Genomic DNA, 11,021 nt, shown 5'->3' on the forward strand with positions numbered 1-11,021 from the left:
ACATTATTTTTCCATATACATACCTTGCCATTGCTGAAGGTTACCTTGTAGCCTCTGTCTTCCATTGCCAAGATGGACACTAGGTTCCTTTTGAGGTCAGGTGCATTTAATACATCCTAGAATTTCTAGCCTTCTTGAATGCTTGTCCTCTTCCTTGATTCCCAACTCTCCTCTTACCTTTGCTGTTGAATTTGTCATTCCTTTGATTACCATCAGAGGGATTTCGAGTTGCACCACTGCATACTGTACCATGCTTCTTTAATCATGATTATCATCATGTTGCCCATGTCCATGATTTTATCCATCATAATGCTGCTCAAACTAGTGTGCATCATCATCATGCTATCCTATATGTCCATGATCTCATGTTTCCCTTTATGTCCATGATCTCATTCATCATGATGCTCATGATCTCCAAGAGTTGTGAGTGCCATTTATCTGTCAGTAATAGTTTCCCCAATAGATAGCAGATCGTTCTTGATCTCGATGATTCTTAAGAAGTATGCTTGCATACTTTTAATCTTTACCCTTCTTGATTTCCCTCAACTTATTTCTAAGAAAAAAAACTTGATTTGCATCATTAACTTTAAAAAAACTCACCAGTCTGTCGTAGATTTCCTTGGAGGTGTCTAGATCAGAGATGTAGGCCACCAAGCGCTTGTCGATAGAGTCCCGGATGATCTTCTTTGTTTTGACTTCTCCATTTTTCTATTTGTTCCAGGCAGCAGCAGATGCATTTGATGAAGGCTCAACAATATTGCCTCTTACATGGTCCAGCACTCCTTGATCTTCAAGGGTTAGATCGATAGACATCTTCCATCCATGATAGTCAGCTTTCTCACAGAGCTTGTCTTCAGCAGGAAAGAGTGTTGAGGACCCCATAGTTCTTTTAGGATAGCCTTGCCAATCTTCTCTTCAATGATTGCTCTTGCTCTTGCTCAGGCTTTGTCTTCACCTCAGCTTTGATACCATGTTAAGTTATGGTATGTTCTATGCTTATAACAATTTACTTCTTTTTCTTATTATATTCCATCGATTAGCAATCACATGTACATAAAGCAAAGTGCAGATAGAACATTAAACGATCGACAGAAAACAAGCCAAGACAAGAGACACAAGATATGGCGGCTAGCCAGGGACAAACCCCACAATGTGTGGGGAAACCCTTTGATCAAATCTTCTTTTATCTTCAATAATTCAGCAGAGAGAAATAGTACAATAAATCTGATTCATATCAGCAGTAACAAACCCTAGATCAGTAGCATCAGCATTAGCGGCTTCATTATCAAACTAGGGCAGACCATATCTCACAAACCGACAGTCGGATTGACTTCATTCCACCACCAAAAGTTTCGGCTTCCAAAGGAGTTTCAGATGAACCTACAGCGCAGTTCCAAAGAGGAGATCTTCTAGGCCACGCAAGTCAATCTTTACTTCTGCAGTTGCAGCTTCAGTTTTAGCAGTTTCCGGCTTCAAACTAGGGCAGTCGATATCTTGCAAACCGTTCATCGGATTGACTTCATTCCACCACCAAAAGTTGCAGCTTTCAAAGGAGGTTCCTATGAACCTACAGCACAGTTCCAAAGAGGAGATCTTCTAGGCCACGCAAGTCAATCTTTACTTCTGCAGTTGCAGCTTCAGTTTCAGCAGTTTCCGGCTTCAAACTAGGGCAGTCGATATCTTGCAAACCGTTCGTCGGATTGACTTCATTCCACCACCAAAAGTTGCGGCTTTCAAAGGAGGTTCAGATGAACCTACAGCACAGTTCCAAAGAGGAGATCTTCTAGGCCACGCAAGTCAATCTTTTCTTCTGCAGTTGCAGCTTCAGTTTCAGCAGTTTCCGACTTCAAACTAGGGTAGTCGATATCTTGCAAACCGTTCGTCAGATTGACTTCATTCCACCACCAAAAGTTGCGGCTTTCAAAGGAGGTTTAGATGAACCTATAGCGCAGTTCCAAAGAGGATATATTCTAGGCCATGCAAGTCAATCTTTACTTCTGCAGTTGCAGCTTCAAATTCAACAGCTTCCGGCTTCACATGTGTGAGAGAGAGAGACCCATTTCAGTGCAGTAGAGAAGAGACTCATATCTGCGCAGTAGAGAGAGAGAGATGTGATGAGATGAGTGATTCCAAATGAGGAAATGTCCTCTTATATTTATACACAACGTTGGTGGGTGAATAGATGCGACTGTTGGGCTTCTGAGCCTACATGAGTTGTAGGTCGGCTTGATAATAATTCCACAATCAAAATAAATTCATATCTCCATGAATACTTATCGGAATTTGATGATCCTTATATCAATCCTACACCTCTCGACGAGAGGAATCTAATAAAAATATTATTAGCCATGAATAAGATGACCCACATGAAGTTTTTCCCTGGTTGCCAATTTTAACATTAATGTAACTCTGTGTCTGGGTTCTCTTACTGTCAAAGGGGGGCAGGTAAAGTGAGCCTCTTAATGAGAGGGAATACTCCCAACCCAAGAAGAAACACACACGAACAACAACAAGGGTCTGTCTAGCATCCAGTGGAATAGTCCACAGCAGATGTGGCAGTCGTGAAAACCAAATTTCAAGGGAGAACACGTACACCGTCCAACAAAGTAGCCCACACGAGGGTGACGGTCATTAAAATCGAGAAAACATAAATATGGTTTGTCTAATGTATGGCGGAGTAGTCCACACGAACGAGACAACGGTGATAAACAATACATCACAACTTCAACAATATGAGTACTAAAACAACCGAAGTAGTTCAACTATCTTAGTACAGGTTAAGCAAACATGCATTACAAACGTTTAAAGAATAGTCTTACAAACGGATACAAAACATGCGTGAAAACGTGTTGGCCTAAGATAGGCTTCTGAGTTAAGCAAAAGATACAAGACACATATGTACACCATACATCACCAGCCCCAGTAGTGGGACATTGGAGCCACTCCTCACTCCTCAAAGAACAGACTACATACTCTTAAGGCTATGTGGTAGGAGCTAAGGTGGAAAGTTCTTTTCTCATACAACGAGGGGGTATATATAGCCCTGGGGGTATAATTGACCCTGGTGACTCTTCGACTTCCCTCATGAATATAATTCTTATGACTTTTCAGCTTTACATGACTCTTTGACTTCATATGTGGGTTGGACTTCTACTTTACATTACATTGATTACAACAAGTATGGCCCATAGTAGTGATGTGGCTGAGACAACTCATGACACAACTCGACATGACACTGCTGACATGTACTAGCTGACTGTGGTCTTCGTGTTGTGTGTTGTGTTGTTGTGTTGTTGAGTGATGGTATGCTCTCGGTGTAATATGTCTTCACCTTTGCATGGCAACGTGAGCGTGGTCTTCGATGGTCTTGGTCTTTGCTTGATGGTGCATGTGAATGTGTCCCTTTCACTCACTTGCTCAATGTGCTTCATGTGTTCATTCAACCAAGAGAAATTCTTCTAACATGTGACCCTTTTCCATCATGTTTGTCGTCATGCCATGTTTCATCGATGTACCTATTCCTCAATCACTCATGACGAGATGACATCAAATTCAAAAATCTCTTAGTCTATCATGATGCATTGTTTCCATTTCGTTGCAAGTGATCAGGAGAGGGACAAGGCACTGAAAGTTCACAGAGCATAGCTCAAGTTGGGATGTGAGGCTCCAAAGCACTATTGGGAAAAATTGCGCAGATGTCACTGGGAGATAGATTTTCATGATCTGAGACAGCAGTGACAGCTGCAAAGAAAAACCCGGCTAGGAGGCAGAATTGCGCAGTTTTCGGGAGGAAGGCCAGGCAGGGTGTCGGGGAGTTGTTGGGCCAATCTGCGCAATTTTCAATGGGAACACTAGCCATACCATCTAGCTGGGATCTGCGCAATTTCTTCGGGAAAGACAGTGCGGGCGGCAGGAGGCACTCACAGAAAAATCTGTGAAGTTTTCCAGATGTTGAGAAATGGCAACAAGAAATTCCAGTTTAATTTGTCCTTGAATTAAACTAAGAATTAAAATCATATTCTATTCTCATATCAACTTGTAAATAGTTAATTAATTTTAATTAACTTAAGCTTAGGAATTTTGAGTTGGAAGTCTTTGTGTAGTCATCCCTAAGTTTTAGGGGTCCAGTATGAAGTTAAATTGAGTTGGAAATTAGATCACTCAGTTTACTGAGTTAAGTTCAGTTAAATTAGTTCCAAATTGTTTGAGGAAGTAATAGAGGACTAACAATCAGTTGGTGCACTAATGCATCCACTAGTGCTACTCTAGTTAGCTGAATATTCCCTCATCAGAAACTTATGCATGTTAGTTTAGCGAAAGACCTAGTTGAGACTAGAGTGCAGGGACAGTGTATTATCAGTGGTGTTATTTACTAGAGTGTAAATATCATGCATGTATCAGAGATTGATCCTATGTTTGGATTGCACAGTTTTGGAAGCATGAATTTCCTTTAAATATGGGCTATTCATCCTAGGAATTAAGAAAGAGATTATAGACTTGGAAGGCTACAGAATTGGCTAAGCATTCGCCAAGAGCTTTCTTGTGAGCTGAGAGAGATGAGCATACCTGTGCGGAATTTTTCTAGTGAGAACAAGCTTTGTATCTTCACTCATATTTCTAATATATGCAATACAGATAGCGGGGTTTTGAGCAGTGGTTTTCTCCATATACATCTTGTGTTATGTGTCATTGATTTATCTTCTTCTTGTTCATATTGTTTTCATCGATCTATTGGCTTTCGCTAGTTGAAAGTAGAAGTAGATTCATGTCATGTGCTTTAGTAAATTGCATGAGCTTGTGAATCTACAAGATTTTTCTACACCAGAGGAGCACAAGATCGGGTTGCGGGAGCTGCCGGTCAAAATTGTGAAATCCTGGGAGACATTCCGGGCTCAAACAGTTCTGCGTAATATCTTAGCTGGTTGTAGAGCGAGGAAGAAGGGCAGGGCAGGGCAGGACAACTCTGCGCAATTTCTAAGATGGTTGCAGAGTGGAGAAGAAGGACTGGCAAGACAACTCTGAGGAATTCCTAGGTTGGTTGCAGAGTATGAAATAAGGGTAGAATAGGAAAACTTTGTGCAATTCCTGGGTTGGTTGCAGAGAGGGAAAGAAGGGAAGGACAGGACATCTCTGTGCAATTTCTGGGTTGGTTGCAAAGCGGGGAATAAGGGTTGTTGGCAGGATAGCTCTATGAAATTCCTGAGCTAGTTGTAGAGCGAGGAAGAATGGTTGGTACAACATCTCTACATAATTTTGGAGATCAGTGCATCCCTGGGACACAGCTCAAGTCATTTATTCCAATTGACCAATAGGAAGCTTGATGGGAGGTCTTGTGGGAAGTGCAAACTGGATCAGTTTCCGGGACAACTTCTGCGTAGTTCTGGGAGTTAGTCACTAGCTCATTTCCAGAATTGCATAGAGCAGACGGCCTAGAGGATAGCCTCAAGCTCTGCGCAGTTCTGGGTAGCATTACAAGGTCACTGAGATCAGGTCCAGTTGATGGAGGGTTGTCGATTTTTAGGAAAATTGACAAAGTGTCAAAGTAAGTGTACTCATGCATACATGTCAATGTGATCGCACACTTAGCACAACTCGACGACAAGACACATCAAACCAACAAGACAACATGTTCTCATTCAGACTGGCTCAAAGGTTGAGAGAGACAAGTGCGACAGTTGAAATATGTCTTCGAACGACCGTGACGACACTTGTGCAACAGTGTTTAAAACTTTGTGTGTAAATGCAACCGATGTCGACAGAGCGAAATCAACTCATACACACAAAGGCAAACCTTCAAAATCGCCAGAACAAACTCGCAAGCATGTCATAGCGATTAACATGTCAAAATAAGACCAGTGATCGATCAAGCGAAGAGGGTGTGAAAACTCGACAAGAGCTCATGGGATGAGCCTGAATGTTTGCGACCATTAAGGGGGGGAAAACCAAGGAAGCTTTTGAAATTTGGATGTAGGACAAAATTTTGGAGGGTGTTGCAGCTGCTACAGCACTTGGCGACACACTGGTTGAATACCAGCTTCTCTATTTTGATTCATTTGCAACACAGGGCCTTGGCCTTTCATGAAGTATTGATTCGGTGTATGGGTTGCTTTGGCTTCCCCACTTACCCCATGGATAGACATGGTTCACCTTGTACCAACTCAATCAAACATAGCAAAATTTCAGCTAGATCACAGTGTTTCAAAATTTGGAAGGGTAGTTTGGTTTGTGAGCTTAAGATTTGTACAGTATAATTTTTCATCTCTGGTGTTGCTTTGCTACCAGTAGGCCTGGACATTACCCCAACAAAGTCATGCAGGAACACAAGCATTGCTCCACTTCCAGCGAGTCTGGTCAGTACCCTGGTGGAGTTGCGTGCTTCACCTCTTTGCGCAGGAAGACTTTCTCTTCTTTCGCCTTTGTATTTTTTGAAAAGAGGAATGTTCATAGGCACTTATTTATTTTTGGGGCGGAAGAGGGATCCTAACTTATTGAGAGCATAAGGGGTTGTTCCTTAAGAGAATCATGTAAGACCTCTGATTTAGATTTTCTCGTTTAGATTTTTCCCCTTCTCTGTTTCTACTAGTTGGATTAAGCTTGAACACACAGAGCAGAAGACTAAGTACAGGCATGGGGTTTCCCAGTTTGGACACAGGTTCATGGTTTGACCAGAGCTTCCCTTACAGACAGTTCGTATTTTCCATCCAGGCTTCATCGGCCAAAAGTTACAACTAAGCACAGAGAAGATGGACACAGGATTGGCCAAGTGTTTCACTATCATAAGACTCTTTAAATTCAACCACATACTTATTCAAAATCTAGAAAACAGTATTGGACAACACTTATTTTCATAGCGAAAACAAAAGGAAAACCCAACACGAAAGGGAAAAAAAAGATAAGGAAATGAGTACACAACATGTAAACAAAACCAGAGGACAAGAAAGAAAAATGGTTAAATAAAACATAATGAAAATAATAAAACCATGAGGCACTACAAGTGCAAGACGAGTTCAAGGAACGAAAACTAATATGCATCTAATCCTACTCCTATCCTAACAGCTAGACTATCGGGATTACGTGACATGAAATTTCCAATGAAGCCATCATAGTCGTTCCCAACCTGCAACCACAAAGATACAAGCGGTTAAAACAAATAATAAATAGTGTGCAATAGAAAATACAAAATCTTGAAAATCTTGCACACGAAAAGGAAGGTCTTGTCTGTCGGCAGAAAAATGTGTCATGGTCACCCAATACAAATGCTTACCTTTTCGATGGATACTATTTTTCAACAAACCTCAGAAGCATCTTGCGAGTGTGTGTTCATCTGCAACGAGCTTCTTAGCAAGCGCAAGGAAGGATTGAAGCTTGTTGCCTACAACATGGCTCGCCAAGTAAGATTGTTCCATTCATTTAGTGATTGGATCGTGAAATTCAGAATGGTTGTTTGGAAGGTCTCGTGGCCTGTGAAAAGTTGGTTTTTTTATTGGAGAGACTGATCATGATGAGAATCTTGTATAGAAAAATAAATCTGATCATTCTCATCAATCATGTCAAGACAGTGAAGACCTACCATAACCATCAGTGCAGGCTGAAGTGCTCACCCGCTTGATTTGAGGAGAAAGATGTTAAACAGTGAAGATCGGAGAGCATGAAGTAACTATCATTGAATACACTATATGGAAAATGATGAGTTGCATGACAGTCACTCGATATGGGGGAATGATCAGATGAGTTTTTTGAGACAACAGATTCCCAGTTTACAATGAACAAAGAAAAATTCATTTGAACAATCTTATGAATCCGTTGAATAATGGAACCAAGTTTTTTGTGAGCTAGACATGACGGACCACCCCCTTGCAACTGGTGAAAAATTGTGCATGCATCATGGTCATCATAGGAATTTAAAAGGGATGCCAGTACTGTGAATGCGTGAAACTAGTTGGGGTGTGGTGAAATGAAAGGAACTTGATTCACGTGATAGCTTGTGAGCTCATCATCACACAAGGGAATTGTTGGTATGATGAGCAAGCAGGTTTGAAGTACAAGATTCGCAAGGAGACTGGGGAGTCAATCATGAGACAGAAACTCCAATAAGTATGATTGCAAGAAAAGGTAGTATTTGAGATGATCAACTTCATAATTCAATGATTTCATGAGGTACAGACATTCCCATCCCAAGTTTGATGCAAGAGACATGCATGAAGATGGATGCGCTATGACAGATTTGTGAATTCGGTCATAAGTGAAATTTTCAAAATTTGAGAGATCACATCCAAAATACCAAACATTTTTTACACGTGAACTCACATCGAGTGCAACCACGCAGATAGATGGATTGTGCGTGAGAAACCAAATTTTATTGAGTTTTGGGGCTTACCATATTCGTGAGGTCCTAACACAACCATCAATGGACATTGAAGTGCCTCGACTCCCTGGCACATCCCGGAACTTTCCAGAATTGCATAATCATATTTTGAATCTTGAACCACATCATGCACGGCTTGAGGGTGGATTCTATTGTTGATTTCAGAATTTCTCTCAGGATGGCAACCATCTTTGTCATAGGTTGCTTTAGATTTTTCAGCATCAACAAGCTGACTTGAAGAGTTTCCTTCATGCAAGAGAAGAGATGATGGGGAATGGGAAGTACGCTCTATGATTAAATTGTTTTCAACTTCATCATGGATAGCCTCACTGCCTTGTGTCAATTGAGGAGATAACTCATCAGATGAATAAGTGAGAGAACATGGAGTATCTCTGACGCATGTGGATGTGTTGTGAATGGTAGGACACATGGGAAAGTGAGGAGAAGAGGAAGTTTCAATGTGAACATCTTCTTCAACCGGAGGAAATTCTAGATCTAAGTTAGAGTATTCATGATAAAATGGAAGATCACATGATGTGCTTGGGCGTTCGTCATGACATATGGAAGCATGGGAGTGATGACTGCCCAAGACTAGTGGTTGATCGAAAGAATTAATTATACAAGATGTTTCACCGAGATTAGCAGATTGAGAATTGTTAGAGAATGGAAGCCCATTGTTTTGATGCAGACAATTTTGAATCAAAGAGGGGGAATTGATAGTGTCTTCACCTTTCTGCTCCTCTGCCAGTGTAATGTGACTGCCTTGCGCCTGATCAAAATTTGAGCCAACAGCTTGGGAATTGATAGAATTTGCACAGTTGGCTAGTGAAACAGATTGATCAAGCAAGTCATGGTACAAGGAGTCATGGCTTGTGAATGATGGAGGATGGTAGAGAGGCAGATCATCTTCGAGACTTGAGTTGTGAATGGTGATGTCCTCTTGCGGAATGGAGTGAGTCTTGGCTATAGGCTTTCTAAGCCATTCTAGAACTTCCTCCATGGAAGCGGGAGACAGATGAGAAGATGGGTTGGGGACATGCTGCGTAGATTCCTCAACTTTGCAATCACTGCAAGGGGGCACCCACATTGGGATCGAAAAAGGAGGAGGATAAGAAACAAACAAGGTGTCGAGCTCCTCCTCTACAATCTGAGGTACCTCGTGATCCGCAAGAGTTGGGGAAGTAGAAAAATAAGGAGGTTCAGGTTCACTGTATGAAGAGACATGTACCAAGTGCTCAAACTCTTGTTTCAAGAAATCCTAGTTTAAATCTTCTTCTGGAATTTCACAGCAAAGGTGAAGGAAATGATTAGAAAATTTCTCAACTAATTCGTTAGGATCCATTCTTAATAGGTTGATTCTTCCACAAATATCGTGGTATTTATACTTACCGAAGGCTTGATGGAGCTCCTTGATGAAAGGGCGAAGGGGATGGACAGAAGCAAGTGGTAAGGTATGAAACCACCGATTAGCATGACCTTCAAGGGTGAGGAAGAAAAGCACACAAGAAGACTCTTCATTATCGATTTCATAAGGTTGGAAAAATTGAAGAAATTAGAAAACTACTTGGTCATGGACATCCCATGCTCACCATCAAAATTTAACTAGGACAAGTGAATGAGAAGCTCATCAGGGAGTGAAATTTGATCGGAGGAAAAATTGGAGAAACACCTTGGGAATACGAATGAAGGATGAGCCATTTTAGATAAGAGATTCAAACCAGATGCAATGGGCTCAACTTGTCATTTGGCCCTCATTCTAGCTCCATTTTGTTGATAGTGCTGGACCCGCCAACAAAGGGGATCTCCCCAGTATGAAGTCCCAACTAGACCTCACACCATTTGGTGTAGGAGTCTCATCTGGTATGATGGCCCGATTGCTGTTATCTTAGAGATTTTCCTTAGCTCTTGTTGTTCAGCACATGAGAGTGTAATGCTTGTAACTTCAAGAAAACAAGGTGAGTATGCCTGGTGAGTGCTTAATGTAACTTTATGTCCAGGTTCTCTTACTGCCAAAGGGGAGGAGGTAAAGTGAGCCTCTTGATGAGAGGGAATAGTCCCAACCCAGGAAGAAACACACACGAACAATAGCAAGGGTCTATATAACATCCAGTGGAATAGTCCACAGCGGATGCGGTAGTCGTGAAAACCAAATTTCAAGGGAGAACATGTGCACCATCCAACGGAGTAGTCCACACTGGGCTGACGGTCGTTAAAACCAAGAAAACATAAAGATGGTTTGTCTAATGTTAGGCAAAGTAGTCCACACGGACGAGACAAATGTGATAAACAATACAACACATATTCAACAATATAAGTACTAAATTAATCGAAGTAGTTCAACTATCTTAGTATAGGTTACGCAAACATGTATTACAAACGTTTAAAGAATAGTCTTACAAATGGATACAAAACATGTGTGAAAATGTGTTGGCCTGAGATATGATTCTAAATTAAGAAAAATATCAAAGACATATTTGTACACCATACATCACTAGCCCCAGTAGTGGGGGATTGGAGCCACTCCTCGCTCCTCAAAGAATAGACTACAGACTCTCAAGGATATGTGGGAGGAGCCAAGGTGAAAATTACTTTGCTCATACAACAAGGGGGTATATATAGCCCAGGGACTATAACTGACCCTGGCAACTCTTCGACT

The sequence above is a fragment of the Pinus tabuliformis genome, chromosome 7 (assembly GCF_031772625.1).
Source record: "Pinus tabuliformis cultivar Carrire ecotype Pingquan chromosome 7, CPIR1, whole genome shotgun sequence".
In the NCBI taxonomy this organism is placed as follows: Eukaryota; Viridiplantae; Streptophyta; class Pinopsida; order Pinales; family Pinaceae; genus Pinus; species Pinus tabuliformis.